Below are 14,948 nucleotides of genomic sequence, written 5' to 3' on the forward strand. Positions count from 1 at the left end.
AGGATGGTTGCATCCATCAGGATGGGCCAGGTTATGCTGTGGTAACAAACAACCCTTGAGTCTCAGCCCCAATGAGGCCCACGGTGGTTATTCTGGGGTCGACAAGATCAACCCAACAACTTCATCTTTCTGGACTATACCTGACCATCTGGATTAAGCAGCTCTGTAGCTGACATCAGTTTAAAAGATATGACCCTCCCCCCACCTTTTTCCCTATCCAGCCACCTACAAAGCTGTCTGGCAGGACTGCAGTATGGATTAGATGTGACAGTGTTTGTTATACACCCAGGATACTGCCTGGCAGATAGGCAGCAGTCAGGAAATCATAACGATGGCTAGTACCACTGGCATTATCACTATCCCTATTCCTCTTCAAATAAAAACAGCAATGTCGAGGATCCCTGGGTGGCTCAGCGGTTTAAAGCCCGCCTTCGGCCCGGGGCATGGTCCAGAAGACCCAGGATCAAGTTCCGCATTGGGATCCCTGCATGGAGCCTGCTTCTCCCTCTACCTCTGTCTCTGCCTCTCTCTGTGTGTGTGTCTCTCCTAAATAAATAAAATCTTTAAAACAAAACAAACAAACCCAGCAATGTTATTATAATTCTCATAGACCAGTGATTCTTGAACTTGTCTGCAAACTAGAATCACCCAGAGAGCTTCAAATCTATTAGTGCTTGTGTCCTACCCTCAGAATTGGTGAATTAATTCATCTAGACTATGTCCTGGGCTTTGGAATTTTAAAAGATCCCCAGGCGATTCTAAGGCACAGTGAAGTTTGAGAACCACTTGTCATACAGGTAACAGATTCATATCTATACTTCTATATATTTGCATGTGCATGCATTCAAAGAGGTGCATGCACAAGCTGGCCAGGTTCCATGAATCCTGCCACCTCTCTGATAGTGGTGATCACATCAGTCAGGATGAGTTAGGTTACACTGTAGTAACAAAAAATCCTACATACTAGTCCTAATGACAACCATGGTAGTCACTGTCTAGAGTCAACAAGATGAGCCCAGCAATCCCTCTGGACACCCGAGCCTATGCATCTACCATCAGGTCTTTTCTGTTTCCTCTTTTTTATTTCACTCTTTTGCCAAAGTCCAGTTTAACAAGTTAGCCAGGCCCAGAGTAAAGCAGAACCAAAAACATATATATACTGGCATGGATAGACTGGGAGGAGAGCTTTCCAGAGGAGGCCCAATGAAGACTATAATAATGGAAACTATGGGATGCCTGGGTGGCTCAGGGGTTGAGCATCTGCCTTCGGCCCAGGGCATGATCCTGGAGTCCTGGGATCGAGTCCCACATCAGGATGCCTGCTTCTCCCTCTGCCTGTGTCTCTGCCTCTCTGTCTCTTTGTTTCTCTGTCTCTCTCATAAATAAATAAATAAATAAATAAATAAATAAATAAATAAATAAATAAATAAATAAAATCTTTTTTAAAAGGGAGGAATTAAAAAAAAAAAAAAAAAAAGGAGACTATGCTTTGGTCGGCTCTCTATCCCCAGGACCCAAAACATGGCAGACAACTTAGTAGAAATTTATATAGGTAAATTCATTATTATCAGTAATAACCTGAAAAAAAAAATTAAAAAAGGAAAACAGACACAAGAACTCCAAAAGTACAGCATCTAACTTGAAAGTCTTAGGTGTCAGCGTGTCACCAACCACCGTTTTGATTTCTCCATTTTTATTAATTTCTCCCATGACAAAACTATGTCCAGCTGAGTGGAAGTGAGGTCAGGCTATCTACAAACCAACCAGTGCTCTTTCAACAGGCAGCAAAGCCCAAGACATGCACTGTAGGTGCAGGAGGCAGTGAGAACACGGACATTTCACCACCAGCACACCATCGTCTGCTCTGTTGGATGTTATATCTCTGCAAGAGTCTGGAGAGAACCAGAAAATCGGGCTCGTACACCCTTGTTTTGGCAGTTTAATTTAGGAATCACACTGGCTTTACATAAACTCCTCCCCCAAAAATATATCCTGTATTTTGAACACATGAGTTAACCTGAGCCCAGGGGAAAGCAGCATTGTATCGGATTACATAATAGTTACTCTATTACTTTAAAACCAAATGGAAGCCTCAGGCAGCAAAGTGAAAAGGAGAGAGAAATCATTTTTGTAAAATTATCTGAATGCACCCATCTCTTCTGATGCATTGTGAGTTGACAATGGTTCTGCCTTTCTCAGAAGCTCATTCAATTATAGGTTGCTTATCTGGACCTGAGAGAAGAGTTTTCCTCCCATCTAGAGTTGGTTAAAGAAAAAAAAAAGCACACAGAATTCCGCTAATAAAAGCCTGAAATGAAAAGCAGTAACTACTCCCAAGGCCCTGCTTATTGTAGGAGTCATTAGATGAACCTTTGTAGGGTCTCTGTTAATGATGTATTTTCTCTACAACCATGACAAAAAGGAGAGGAAGGAATACAGGATGCACAATTTCAAAACACCTTGATCTCTTCGGCGTGCGGCTGCTGGCAAGTGACTTAACCTCTCTGAACTTGTTTTCTCATCTGTGAAATGGAAATACCTACTTGACAAGGACATTATAAGAACTGACTAAGGAAACATGGAAAGTGTCTAGGGTTCAAATGTTGTAAATGCCCTTCCTCTGATCACTGCCAAAGTCTCAGGAAGCTCACTAGAATGTGAGCTTTTTGAGAGAAAGACTTTTTTTTTAAGAGAAGGGACCTCACTCATCTTCCTATGCCCACATCCTACACACTGCCCCCTTACAGACTGTAGTTGCCTCTTCAACATCTATTCTATTCTTCCCAGCAAGCCGGATCCTTGACAGTTCCAGGGATGAGGAGTCCTGACTGGTCTAAACCAATGTGTCATCCCATTTCCTCTACCTCCATGATGGAGTGAGAAGGAGGTGTCCTGAGATGATCCCATCAGAGGGAAGCCCAGGAATTTTGTTCAATGGCCCTGGGGAACGATGGTAGCTCTTCCTCCCCTGGATGTGATCCGACAAGCATGTGGTCTGAGAGGAACCAGCAGCCAGGTCACCACATTGGACAGCTCTCCTCTGTGCTTCCTGGAACACACCTATCCTTCCTGATGTCTGCTGGTGTTGAACAATGCAGAAGCCCTGCTAGCAGTCCTCTCACTACTATGAAGAGAGTCAACCTGAGAACAAAGCCAACAGACTCAAGTGCAGAGCCCAGAGGGTCACAGAGAAATGAAGCCGGAGCCCTGATCAGAATGTGCCTGAAACCTATCCCACCTCTTTGCTTTTTGGTTATGTGAATCACTCCTTTCAATGATCCAGTTGTCCCTTACAACTCAAAGCATCCTGATTGATACATCCTCGTGCATGGCTCAATAAATCATCAAGCAAGGGAGCATGCAGAAATATCATCACCCTGCCAATGACTTAACTCAGACTCCCTGGGAGTAGGAGGCCTCATTGGTCTTGGTCAGCTGGTATCCCAGGTTTAACAGTTTCTGGACATAGGCCCTCAATAAATACTTTTTTAAATAGGTGAATGGAATGAAACTACCAAATAACCCAGAATTTCAGAGACTTTTAAAGTCCTACTCCTCAGATGTATCTGGATCAGAGGAACATGAAGGGAGAGCTCACAGGACTGGGAGCCATCAGATAGGCCTGAGCTCAAATCACAGATCCACTTGAGCCTCAGCATCCTCCCCTGCAAAAAGAGGATACCTACCTTCCCAAGCAAGGAGAGCCATGCAAAAATACCTACGGCTGCATTCAAGAAATAAATTATTTTCTTCCTTCTGTTTGGCTAACCCTGCTTCATACCGTGAGTTCTAGTCTGGGGTTAAGAAAACAGGGTCATCGTATGTACATAATATAGGCCAAACCCCAGATTACCCAGAGGGCCAGGCCTGGGAGGGTAAGGACAGGTAATGCATATCCTGAGCATCCCATCTCTCAACATACACCCATTCCCTTTAGGAGAGGTATCTTGGGCAGAGAGCATATATTAACTAGGCCTCTGGCAATGGTGCTTTCTCTTTGCTTTGCTGGTTGCTTCCTAAGAGGCTGGGGACTAGAGCAATTGGCAGTCCCAGCACATCCCCCAGGGGCTGCTGATCTAACCATCTGCAGGTGAGGTGGAGCTCAGCTAGACACTTAGCTCCAGGAGGGCAGGACATTCACCTTGCCTCATTCACCGGTACACCTCCAGCACCCAGTGAAATATTTCCTGAGTACATGAATGAAGGAGTGAGTGGATGAACAAGGAGTGATGAAATCAGGATTCTCAGAATAGAACCATAGTAAAATCCTGTTAGCGCACACACTGCTGGTTATGTAGCAGGCAAACCGAAGCCCAGAAATGAGAGAGGACTTCTGAGGCTGGCACATGGGGACTGCATTCTGGCCCAAGGATTCTCGGGCCTTGGTATGAGCCACAGGTTCTTTCTCTGACAAGCACCAATATCAAGATTAAATAATTTTTTTTTTAACGCAGCTGCAAAACAGGGAGAAAAGGCTGACAGTGTATATAGCAAGATATTAATAACAATTAGCCTTCAAGGGTAAGATTATGGGAGGGCACTTATTTTTCCCTTTTGCGTGCATTTTTAGATTTTCTTTAATAAGCATACGTGGACTGCCCAATAAAAATAAAATGAAGACAAAAGCGGGGTGATGCCAATACAAGTGTCTAGCCCAGCACCTAAGACATAGAATGGGGACCCAGCAAAGGTTCTATTTCTAGGAATGCCCTTGAGACATTTGGAAACGGCTTTCCCACGTCTCCTATCTCGTTAAATATTTCAGCTAATTTAATGTCAGCCTCACAGGACTTGATTTCAAGGCTCTCTTTTAACCTTCCTCTCTGCAAAGGCTCCCATCTGTTAAAGCCTCACTCCGGGTATTGTATAACCAGCTCACAGAAGCAGCAGCACGCTCCTGTTTGCTCATTCACCCGTTAATTCATTCATTGAGTAAACACTGGTTAAAAACCTACCCTATTGCACATCCTTGCTTTCGCTTACCCACTCCCACCCTCAGGCACAAACGGTTCCCAGATTTTCCTGGGGGAACATCCACCTCCCCTCTCCTGGTGCTCGGGCAGGTGCAGACCCCAGCTTCTTCAAGGCTGGATCCGGGATGGCCAATCGGAGCATCGCGTTTGCCCAGGACAGGGATTGGTCCGGGAAGATAAGACCAATCAGAAACATGGAGGCTCAGTTCTGGGACTTTCCCCTAAACTGTTGGATAAGTGGCCTTCTCCTTCTGCTCAAAGCGCTGATGCCCATCTTGCCACCATAACCCAAAAAGAAATGGTAGGTGATGCTGAGGGATGGAGAAAACTGTGTAAAGCCTTTGCCACACGGTTGAAGCCACGCCTGAATTTCCATCCCTGGACTTTCCAATGGCATGCATCCCCTTTCTGCAGAAGCCAGTTCAAGTTTGGAGGTCAGAAGAATCCCGGCTCCTGAACTCTGAAGGGCTGTGACATATGCTGCACGCTGGCTCATGCTGAGGAAGTGAGATGATCCTGGCCACCTTGCCTGGCATTCAGTCTGAATTCAGCTACAAACAACTGCAGTTGTTTAAAACCAGGAAGATACCTGCTTTAATTAAATATTCCATGGAACAAGAGGAGCCTAGATGAGGGGGGAGCCCGGAAAAGCCTCCCACAAGAAACAGCACTGAAACCTCCTCTGCATCTGCAGTCAGGCAGGGGAGATAGAATTACCACTTGGGGAGTCCGGAGGACACTGCTGATACACATCCACTCCCAGTAAACTAAAACCACTACGCGACACATCACACCAGTGGCAGTGATACTTAAAGTACTTAAGGGCACTCTCTGAGCCCACAACACAGCCTCCTGAGAGACAGCAAAGTGCCGCTGTCAAATAGCCCTTGCTGGCAAGAATTTAATCTGCTACAATGTCACACCCTTAAATAATACTCAGGTCAGTTTTTGTGATTTCCATGCTATAAACTTTTTGCTCCAGTCCTCTTGGCCATTTGGATTACTGTTGATCAAATCACAACATCGTAACAATAGCCCTCTGGAGATGAATAACCTGTTTACTGCATTTGTTACCAAATGATAAGAGAGAAGAGAGCAAGCATCTGGTTCCATAAAATGCTTGGTGATGGGTTAGAAATGTGGCTGGCTGCAGGAAACAAGAGTAAAAGCACCTCTGGGAACATCTATTTCGCTAAGAAAAGCCCCGAAGGGGGCCTTTTTAAATGAGCAAAGCTAGAGTCCTTTAGCCCTCTAATGATGCGTGCACAAGAGTTGGGAAGATTAATAATGACTCAGAAAAGGACACCGCAGGACAAATTCTCCCAGCCTTTGCTGTCACTTAAACACATCAGCGATTCATTTGGTCCATAAACACAACTCCAACTTTCCAGAGCAAAGAGTCCTAAAGATGGAAAAATTAATACTGAAAGAACACTTCCTTGTGGTCTCAAGAGAAGTGCCAGGGTCTAGTGTTAAGACGGAGAAAGGCTTGAGAGCCCTTCCAGATAACCTGATTTCTGAGAAGCAGCTGGGTCACCTCTGCTCTCAAACACTTGAAAGGCTACTGTGACTCTCACCTCCTCTGCTGCATGCCACATGACTTTGCACCAAGACTTCTCCTCCCCTCTCCTGCAAATGAGACCTCCGTGGATCACACATTCACTGGGCAGCTGCTAGGGTCTGGGCAGAGCCTTCCAACAGAGAGACCCACAGTGTACAGGCGCGAGAGGACTGAGCTGGAAACTTCAGGGGTGTGCCTGGCACTCAGCATACGCTCATTAAACCCAAGATCAGCAACCACATAGGGGTCTGCCAATCTCTAAAAATGAGAGGGGCTTTCATGTCAAAAGCTCCCGAAGTGACGTTTTTGTTAACTAGTTTGTTTTTAATGGAAAAGACACTATATGCTTACGCTTTAAAATTCAAAAAAAATATGAAAGATCTACAACAAGACATCTTCCAGCCACTCTAGACCCCAATCCCTTAAGCTTTTCCACCAAGGGGTAAACAGTGTTCCCCACAACCACTTTCTTTCTTGGTGTCTGCCAGCAATAATCTACGTATAATCAAGCACATGATGTGTGTCAGTGAGTGTAGAGAGACACACTTTTATCTTGTGCTTCTTCCCCACACATGGGAACACACCACATACACTTTTCTGCATATTGTCTTTTGTTTTTAACTTAAGAATGTATCCTGAAAAAAAAAAAAAAAGAATGTATCCTGGAGATTACCCCTTCTTAGTATACATGAGCTTCTATTTTATTTTTTATTTTTATTTTTTTAAAAATATTTTATTTATTTATTCATGAGAGACACAGAGACAGAGAGAGAGAGAGAGAGAGAGGCAGAGACACAGGCAGAGGGAGAAGCAGGTTCCATGCAGGAAGCCCAATGTGGGACCCTGGGATCATGACCCGAGCCAAAGGCCTAACTGCTGAGGCATCCAGGCGTCCCATGAGCTACTATTTTAAACAGTGGCCCAGAATTCCACTGTAAGAATATACCACAATTGAGTCAATCAATCCCCTACCAACATACATTTCAGCTGCTTCCAGGGTCTTGTCTTACAAACAATGCTGAAATGAATATACATTATATATATATCTTCACATACACCATGTGTGACTATAAGAAAGATAAGATTTATAAGAGCAAATTTTTGAAGTTGAATTCAGGGCCATGCATTTAGAAATGGCAGATAGTACCAAACTGCTCTTCAAAGATGCTGTACTCAGGTGCCTGGGTGGCTCGGTAGGTCAAATGTCTGACTCTTGATTTTAGCTCTGGTCATGACCTCAGAGTTATGGGATTGAGCCCAGCATGGGGGCTCCACACTCAGTGAGAGTCTGTTTGGGGATTCTCTCCCTCTCCCTCTGTCCCTTCCCCTGCTTACACGCTCTTTCTAAAATAAATAAATCTTAAAAAAAAAAAAAAACAAAAAACACAAAGATGCTATACTCATTTTCACTGTCCCCCATAGTGGGATATGTATGCTATTTTCCCCACCCACATTCACAAAATGTTTTGCTTTTTTAAATACAAGAGAAGAAAGGTGGCCAGAGCTCCACTCTTGTCCCATTGTTTCTCCCTGCCCCTGTGACATCACACATGACATTACTACTTCCTAGAAGTTTCACCCCAGGGTGCACAACCCAGAAATCACAGTTTAAAAGGAGAATGAGCATCAGAGCCACTGGTGTGCTGAAGCCGGCTCAGGCCAGCTCAAGAGAGCTGAGTGGGCGCATCTCTTCCCAATTCTGGGTTCAGGGACATGAGGTTGGTAGCTTGAAACTGGTCATAGGAAGTATTTATACTATAGAAATCAGCAAATGCTACAAAGCAAGGCTTCTTTTTTCCCCCAGAGAAACTTTTTCAAACATATCAGCACATCAATGCATACGACAGTGGAAACTGAGCCTCTGCCATCCTTCTTTGAATATTTCCACCTTCCTTAGAGCCACAAATTCTGGTGACTTGGTCACAAATTCTTGGAACCTAAGGACTGGAGAAGATCTGAAGGGACTTCAAATCATTGTGACATCTTTTTTTCCCCTTTATTGTGTCTTTGAATACTGCCTCTCCCCACTGTTTCAACATAAGCAATCTCTTCTCATTCTCTTTCTACACCTCATTGCTATTCTGTGTGTTCCCATATCTTTATTATTTAGTGGTTATTTTTGAGGATAATCTACATCATAATAATTACATACACAGACTCCAGACTACACTAGGCAGCCTGGGGTCAAATCCCAGTCCATCCTTACTAGCTGTGTGACCTCAGGCAAGTGGCATAAACTACCATGCCCTAGCTTCCCCATCCATAAAATACATGTGATATTGACCATGTCTTCCACATAACTTCGTTCTGAGGATTAAACGAGTTCATGTATGCATACAGACTAGCATCTGGCACATACTAAGGATGTAACAAATGTCAACTATTCCCACTGTCTTCCAGTTCACTAATTATTTCTTTGGCTGCATCTAATGTGTCAGTTAACCCTTTTGTGGGATTTGAATTTCGACGACTATTTTTCATTTGAATTTGGTCACCTTACAAATCAACCTATTCTTTTTCATCTTTCTTTACGTCTTTTTTTAATATCATCTTTAGCCATTAATTATCTTAAATATGCTATTTTATAGCCTCTTTTAGATGGTTCTATTACTTCCACCTTAAAGCAGTCCATTTCCTAGACAGCTCGTATTGTTTTATTGTGAACTTATCCTGAGAAGTAGTTCTTTATGTGGGAGGCCTGCTAGGTCTGGGTTGTTGAATATCCTTATGGGGTGATTCTGTGTTTGTGCTAGGAATTTCCATGGCACTCGGCCAGCTTTTATGTGCATTTCTCAGCTGGAGGGGTCTCGTAATCTTACACACAATAAAAATGTAGATTCCACAACTACATATGGTTTTTAATTTCTTGCTGGTGACTTTTTCTACTCAAGGCAAGCTTCCTCTCTATTTCACCAGACAGTGAAAGTTTCCTAGCCTCTCTGCATAAAGAAGTGTGATGTTTAACATTCCCAATGTTCAATTCCACCTTGAGCCCAAGTCTTATTTGGGCCCCACTGTAGCATTAAAATTGGAACACCCAGACCCTATGGCCATAGCTTCAGACCATGTAACCACTTGGCATAATTTTCTCTCTTCATTTCTGACACTAGTGGAATCCCTTTTCTGATGAGCTCCCCTTGGCGCAAATCTTCTGTTTCAGCCCACTCTGTGTTCATATCAGGAAAGATACAGATCGGCATAGTCCGCCACGTTGGCAGAGTGTTGGACGTCTCCAAATCTAATGTAACAACCTACCCATGCTTGAGTTCCATCCACATTACAACAGTTGAGCAGTTTACTCAAGGGTTAACTTCCAAAGTCAGCACAGATATGAAAACTGAAAGGAGTCAAAATTCTCCTTGAAAAATCCCATAAGATCTCACAGCAGAGACCGAAAAACCACCTCCAACAAAGGCAGTGTCCCTTCAGCACTGGATTTGGTTTCTTAGGTTGAGCACTAGAAGAAATAGCTGGCTTGCATTTCCAAGCTGTGTTGTAGGATAATTAAAATCTATAAATGTAAGAAACACACTTGATGGCACAAGATGCTCAGACTCTAAAAAGCCATAGGAACAAAGAGTGACAGAAGGAACAGCAGATCTGTCTCTCATTCACACTCACTCCAAGAGAGACGCCTGTTGGGTGGAATGACAGGATCACCCACGCTATTTAAAGTGTTATTTTTATCTGTGCTTTGTTTTTGTTGAGTAAGTATATTTGGATCTGGATAAGCCTGAAGCAGGAATCTATATGATGGATGTGGGACTTCTGTAGGTCAGAATAGTGGTTAGCCCTGGGGCAGGACTAACTGTGTAGGGGATTAACAAAATGTCCTGGAGAGATGGGAATACTGAATGCCCTGTGTAGGTGGGGACAAGGTGAGTGGCATATTAAGAATTCATCAAGGGGCACGTGGCTGGCTCAGTTAGTAGAGCATGTGACGCTTCATCTTGGATTTGTAAGTTTGTTGGGCACAGAGATTACTTAAACATAAAATCTTTAAAAAAAAGAATTGTGCATTTTACAGTATGTAAGTTAAAACTCCATTAACATAAAAGTTACACGCGTGCATGAGAGATTGATGTACAGCGTCCTACCATCTGATCTCCATTCCACGGCTAAAGTTCTCCAGAGGCTAGCAGGTGAAAGACAGGCCAGTTAGGAGATAAGGATGACAAGGAAACAGAAGAAGCAGAAAAACAAAGTGCCTGGAGGGGGTAGAGGGCATGGAGAGCCTCACCAGGTTGGTTTTCCATAAGGGCCTCCCAGCATTTAAGAGCACTGGCTCTCCAGCCAGGCTGCTTGGATGTGAACACTGGCTGTACCTCTGCCATCCACTGTGAGTGTCCCTGCCAAATTCCTATGTTGAAACCTAACCTCCAATGGGATGGTGTGAGGAGGTGGGGCTTTCAGGAGTGATTAGGTCCTGAGGATGGACTCAAGAATGGGATTTGCATCCCTGATGAAAGATGCCACAGAGAGCTCCCTCACCCTTTCTGCCGTGAGGTTATAGGGAAAAAATGGCCATCTGTGAGACCAGGAAGCGGGCCTCACCAGACACCCAATCTGCTGGCACCTCAATCTTGGACTTGTCAGCCTCCAGAACCGTGAGAATGAAGTTTCTGTTGTTTAACGCCCCCTCAGTCTGTGGTATTGTGTGATAGCCCAAACGGCTGGAGACAACTCCTCGCATTTGGAGTGAACTTGGTTCTCTCTTCTCTGAACCTCATCTTTCTCTTGCAATTTAAACAAGGTAATTCAGACAAAGCTCTTGGCACAGGGTCTCCCCCTCCATAGTACTCAATAACTATCAACTATTATTACTGCTACTGATCACAGGAGGCTGAGTGTCTCCTTCCCTCCAAAGTTCTCATTTAAATTAATAGTTTGACCTGATAACCTGGTAGGTTCTCTAAATATTCATGGAGTAAATGAAAGAAAGCACATGGATTCTAATTTCAACAGGAGCAGAAGGTTCTTATTTCTACTGAACTGAAATCCATGTCCTGGCCTGATATTACCATCCACTTCAGTTTCTTCTTCACAGTGAAGTGGTGAAGAACACAGGCTCTGAAGCCGACAGCCATGGTCAAATCCACTGTGACTTACCAACTCGGTAACTTTGAACGATTAAGTCAAACTCCAGGCCTCAGTTTCTTCTCCTGTAAAACAGAGGTACAGCAAAGGGTTAAGCAAATAACGACAGACCTGAGCACACAGTAAGCGCCCAGGAAATGCTAGCCACTCTTAGTCTTCTCAAACCAGAGAATCAGTCCAGACATAACTACTCCAAATTCCATGTCTTTGGACCATTAAAGTTTACAGAGCATGTTCCACAACCATTTTTCTCACTTAATGTTCAAAGTAGTTTTATGTATTTCAAATAAAGAAATGGGAGATTAAAAAAAAAAAAAAGGAGATTCAGAGAAGTTCAGTAACTTGCTGATGGTTGCACAGCAGAGTAAAGAGCAGAGACCTAAATCTAAATCCTATGACTGAAGGACAATGTGGCTGGACTTTGTGGTCTTGGGGACTGAGGGTGGGGCTGCAATGTCCTTTCAAATTCAGAATTCTAAGAGAAGGGACGCTGGAACTCTGAGTTACAACAGCCTATCCTGGTGCCAGCAAAATGCTCAGCCCATCTTGAGTCTGATCTGGTCTGAATCATTCTATCCCTGAATCACTTCCTGTTTTAGGTTTCTTCTTGGCTGAGAAAGGAAAATAAACATGTATAGCACACCGTCTTGTCACCCTGGACATCTCTTGCAGCAGCAAAAACTTATGAATCAAAGGGAATTTTCATAAGACCCTAGTTAAACGACATCCCATGGAGCAGTCACCAGCATTGGTGTGAGGATGGGAGCAAGGTCTGCAGCATCTAGGCATCCTTATTATTGCACAGGAGAGAAACAGAATGCCTTTTTCTGGCCTGTACTTTCATTAAATCTTTAGCTACCTTAGTGTTTTCTCTGTGCTCTTCATTGGGCACTGAAAGCCACTCCACTGGCCCCCACTTTATTCACAACAGGTTTGGGGGCCGAGCCTGATTGTGGTAGGAGAACACTGTGGGCTGATCACGTCAACCGCCTGTGACACTCCTGTCATCTCTCCTTTGCTTCTGGGCACAGGTTTGTGTTTTTTTTTTTTTTTTAAGATTTTATTTATTTATTCATGAGAGACACAAAGAGAGAGGCAGAGACATAGGCAGAGGGAGAAGCAGGCTCCCTGTGGGGAATTTGATGCAGGACTCGATACCAGGACCACGACCTGAGCTGAAGGCAGATACCCAACCACTGAGCCACCCAGGTGCCCCTAAAATTCCCTTTTAAACCATGATTATGGGACTGCTTGGTGCCAAAAAAAAGAGGGGAGCTAATTTAAGAACCATGGAAACAGTTACTCTGCCCTTGAACGTGTGCAACACGCCCCATGCCCTGCAGGGGAGTGTGTGCACACCACACCCACACAAACATGTACACACACACATCATGACTACAGTTCTCCAGACTCCTCTCTCTAGGTCTTCCCATTACATGAAGGATTTTTTTTTCATTCATTCATTCATTCATTCATTCATTCATTCATTCATTCATTACCAGATTTACAAAATAGAGAATGGAACCAAGTTGTTCTCTTGGGAAAAAAGGACCTAGCAATCAGAAAAGGGCTCTAACTCTCACAAGACCCTTTTTTTGTTTTAAGAACACAAAGCATAAGCTAGCCATTGTATCACCTGGAGACAAACCCATGAGACCGCATGCAGCTCACCTAGAAGGAAAGTGGTAAGAGTGACTTGTTTTCACTTCCATGGTGGAGGCAGAGAACCTGGACTGTGCTCTAGAAGCCAGATTTCATCGTGTCTCCTCTTTAGAGTCACACCATGGGCTCCAGCCCCTTCTCAGGCTCTCAAAGCCGTGTTACTTTGGGAAAGGTACTGAACCTCTCTGAGCTCCTGTAGCCTCTGCTGGAAAGTGAGAAGACGGCTTCTTTCAAGAACTATATACTGAGCACCCATGATGTGCCAAGCATTTTGGCCATGGAGGTAATTTCAGGAATTAAGCCATCCCAGCCAGCCAAGACCTTCCATGGATTAGTGGGCCAATTACAGGCACACAAGCAATTACAACGGAATCTGGAACAGCGGACAACGGTGGTGAGCACAGTGTTGGGCAATCACAGAAACAGGCATTTACTTAGCTCAGCAGGGGATGGCCAGCAATGGGTATAAGAAAGGCTTCCCTGAGGAGGTGATATCTAAGCTGAAAATGAAAAGACAAGCTAGAATTTGCCCCAGTCCAGGCAGGAGGGGATCCAAGCAGGATGGACAGCACATGCAAAGGCCCCCAGCTAATCTGCTGGTTCACATGGTCAAGCACAAGCAGTAGGAAGACAGGTGTGGGGCTCGCCAGGGTAACTTGCCTGGACCAGGTGACCTCCTGAGGTCCCTCCAGCCCTAAGGGCTGGTTCTGTGGTCTTCTGAGAGCCCAGGTCCTTATCCTGCCCTGACAGCCCTTATATCAGCATGCAGAAACCCCTGGATCCAAGCCAGGGCACCAGGGAAGTCCCAACCATCCCACGTGGGCCCACCTCCTTCCTCTTTCTTTTCTCCTCAGGAGTGGCTGGGCAGAGTGACTCAAAGAGGGAGCTGTCTTCTCTTTGTCATTTGTTTATAAAAAGAACCACCCAGAGCTCACAGGGGCAGTGTGTGTTCCCACTGACCCCCTCTTCCCACCCAGCCCCTGGCCTCGCTGAAGAAATGCTGGAATTACCTGTGTGCCTACCTGCCTCCTCCAGGACATGTTAAGCTCTCTGAGGGCTAACACTGAGTTTGGTCATCCTGTTGTTCCTAGCACCTGATGCATAATAGGTCCTTGAAAAGATCCTCTCTGCAAATAAACACACATCCAGATGCCCCCACCAACCACCACCACCCCCAGCAGCTCTGAGGCCAGGGCAGGAGACCCACAGGCCCAGAGTGGCCACCTCGATGCTTCTCCCCCATTGCTCTACAGACAACTCTGCGGCTCAGTGAAGCTTCTCCTGGACAGTGACGATCTCCTCGTTACACCAGAGAAGAACCCCAGGCCCCAAAAAGTGATTGACTTGCCCCAGTTCTCTTAGCAAATGCACCATAATGTTTTTAAAAGGACACAACATTCTTAAGTGGAAGGCTCCACCAGAAAACTTGTTTTCAAGCAAAATGCTTCACATTGACAGAACTAATGGAAGCTTTTGTTGTTTCTCTCCACCAATTACACCACAGGACTCCTGGGGGTTGGTTTCTCCCAGAACTGAAAATTCCCATTGAAGCAAATCTCTCCATGAAGATGACCATGAATTTTTTTTTTTTTTTTTTAGGGACTGGATATGTTTTTGATTATGGATCATTTTTTTAGGTTAACTCTCTATTATGT

At 44.6% G+C, this 14,948-nt stretch overlaps 1 protein-coding gene across 7 annotated transcripts in view; it reads right to left on the minus strand.

Moving 5' to 3' along the window:
* The window catches only part of CYRIB (CYFIP related Rac1 interactor B), a 147,392-nt gene that overhangs the window by 91,533 nt on the left and 40,911 nt on the right, over positions 1-14,948 (minus strand). For all 7 annotated transcript variants that reach the window (XM_072774506.1, XM_072774501.1, XM_072774500.1 and 4 more), the window contains exon 2: positions 11,644-11,696. The gene's annotated coding sequence lies outside the window, so the exon portion shown is untranslated. The remainder of the gene's footprint in view (positions 1-11,643; positions 11,697-14,948) is intronic.

The sequence above is a fragment of the Canis lupus genome, chromosome 14, assembly GCF_048164855.1.
Source record: "Canis lupus baileyi chromosome 14, mCanLup2.hap1, whole genome shotgun sequence".
In the NCBI taxonomy this organism is placed as follows: domain Eukaryota; kingdom Metazoa; phylum Chordata; class Mammalia; order Carnivora; family Canidae; genus Canis; species Canis lupus.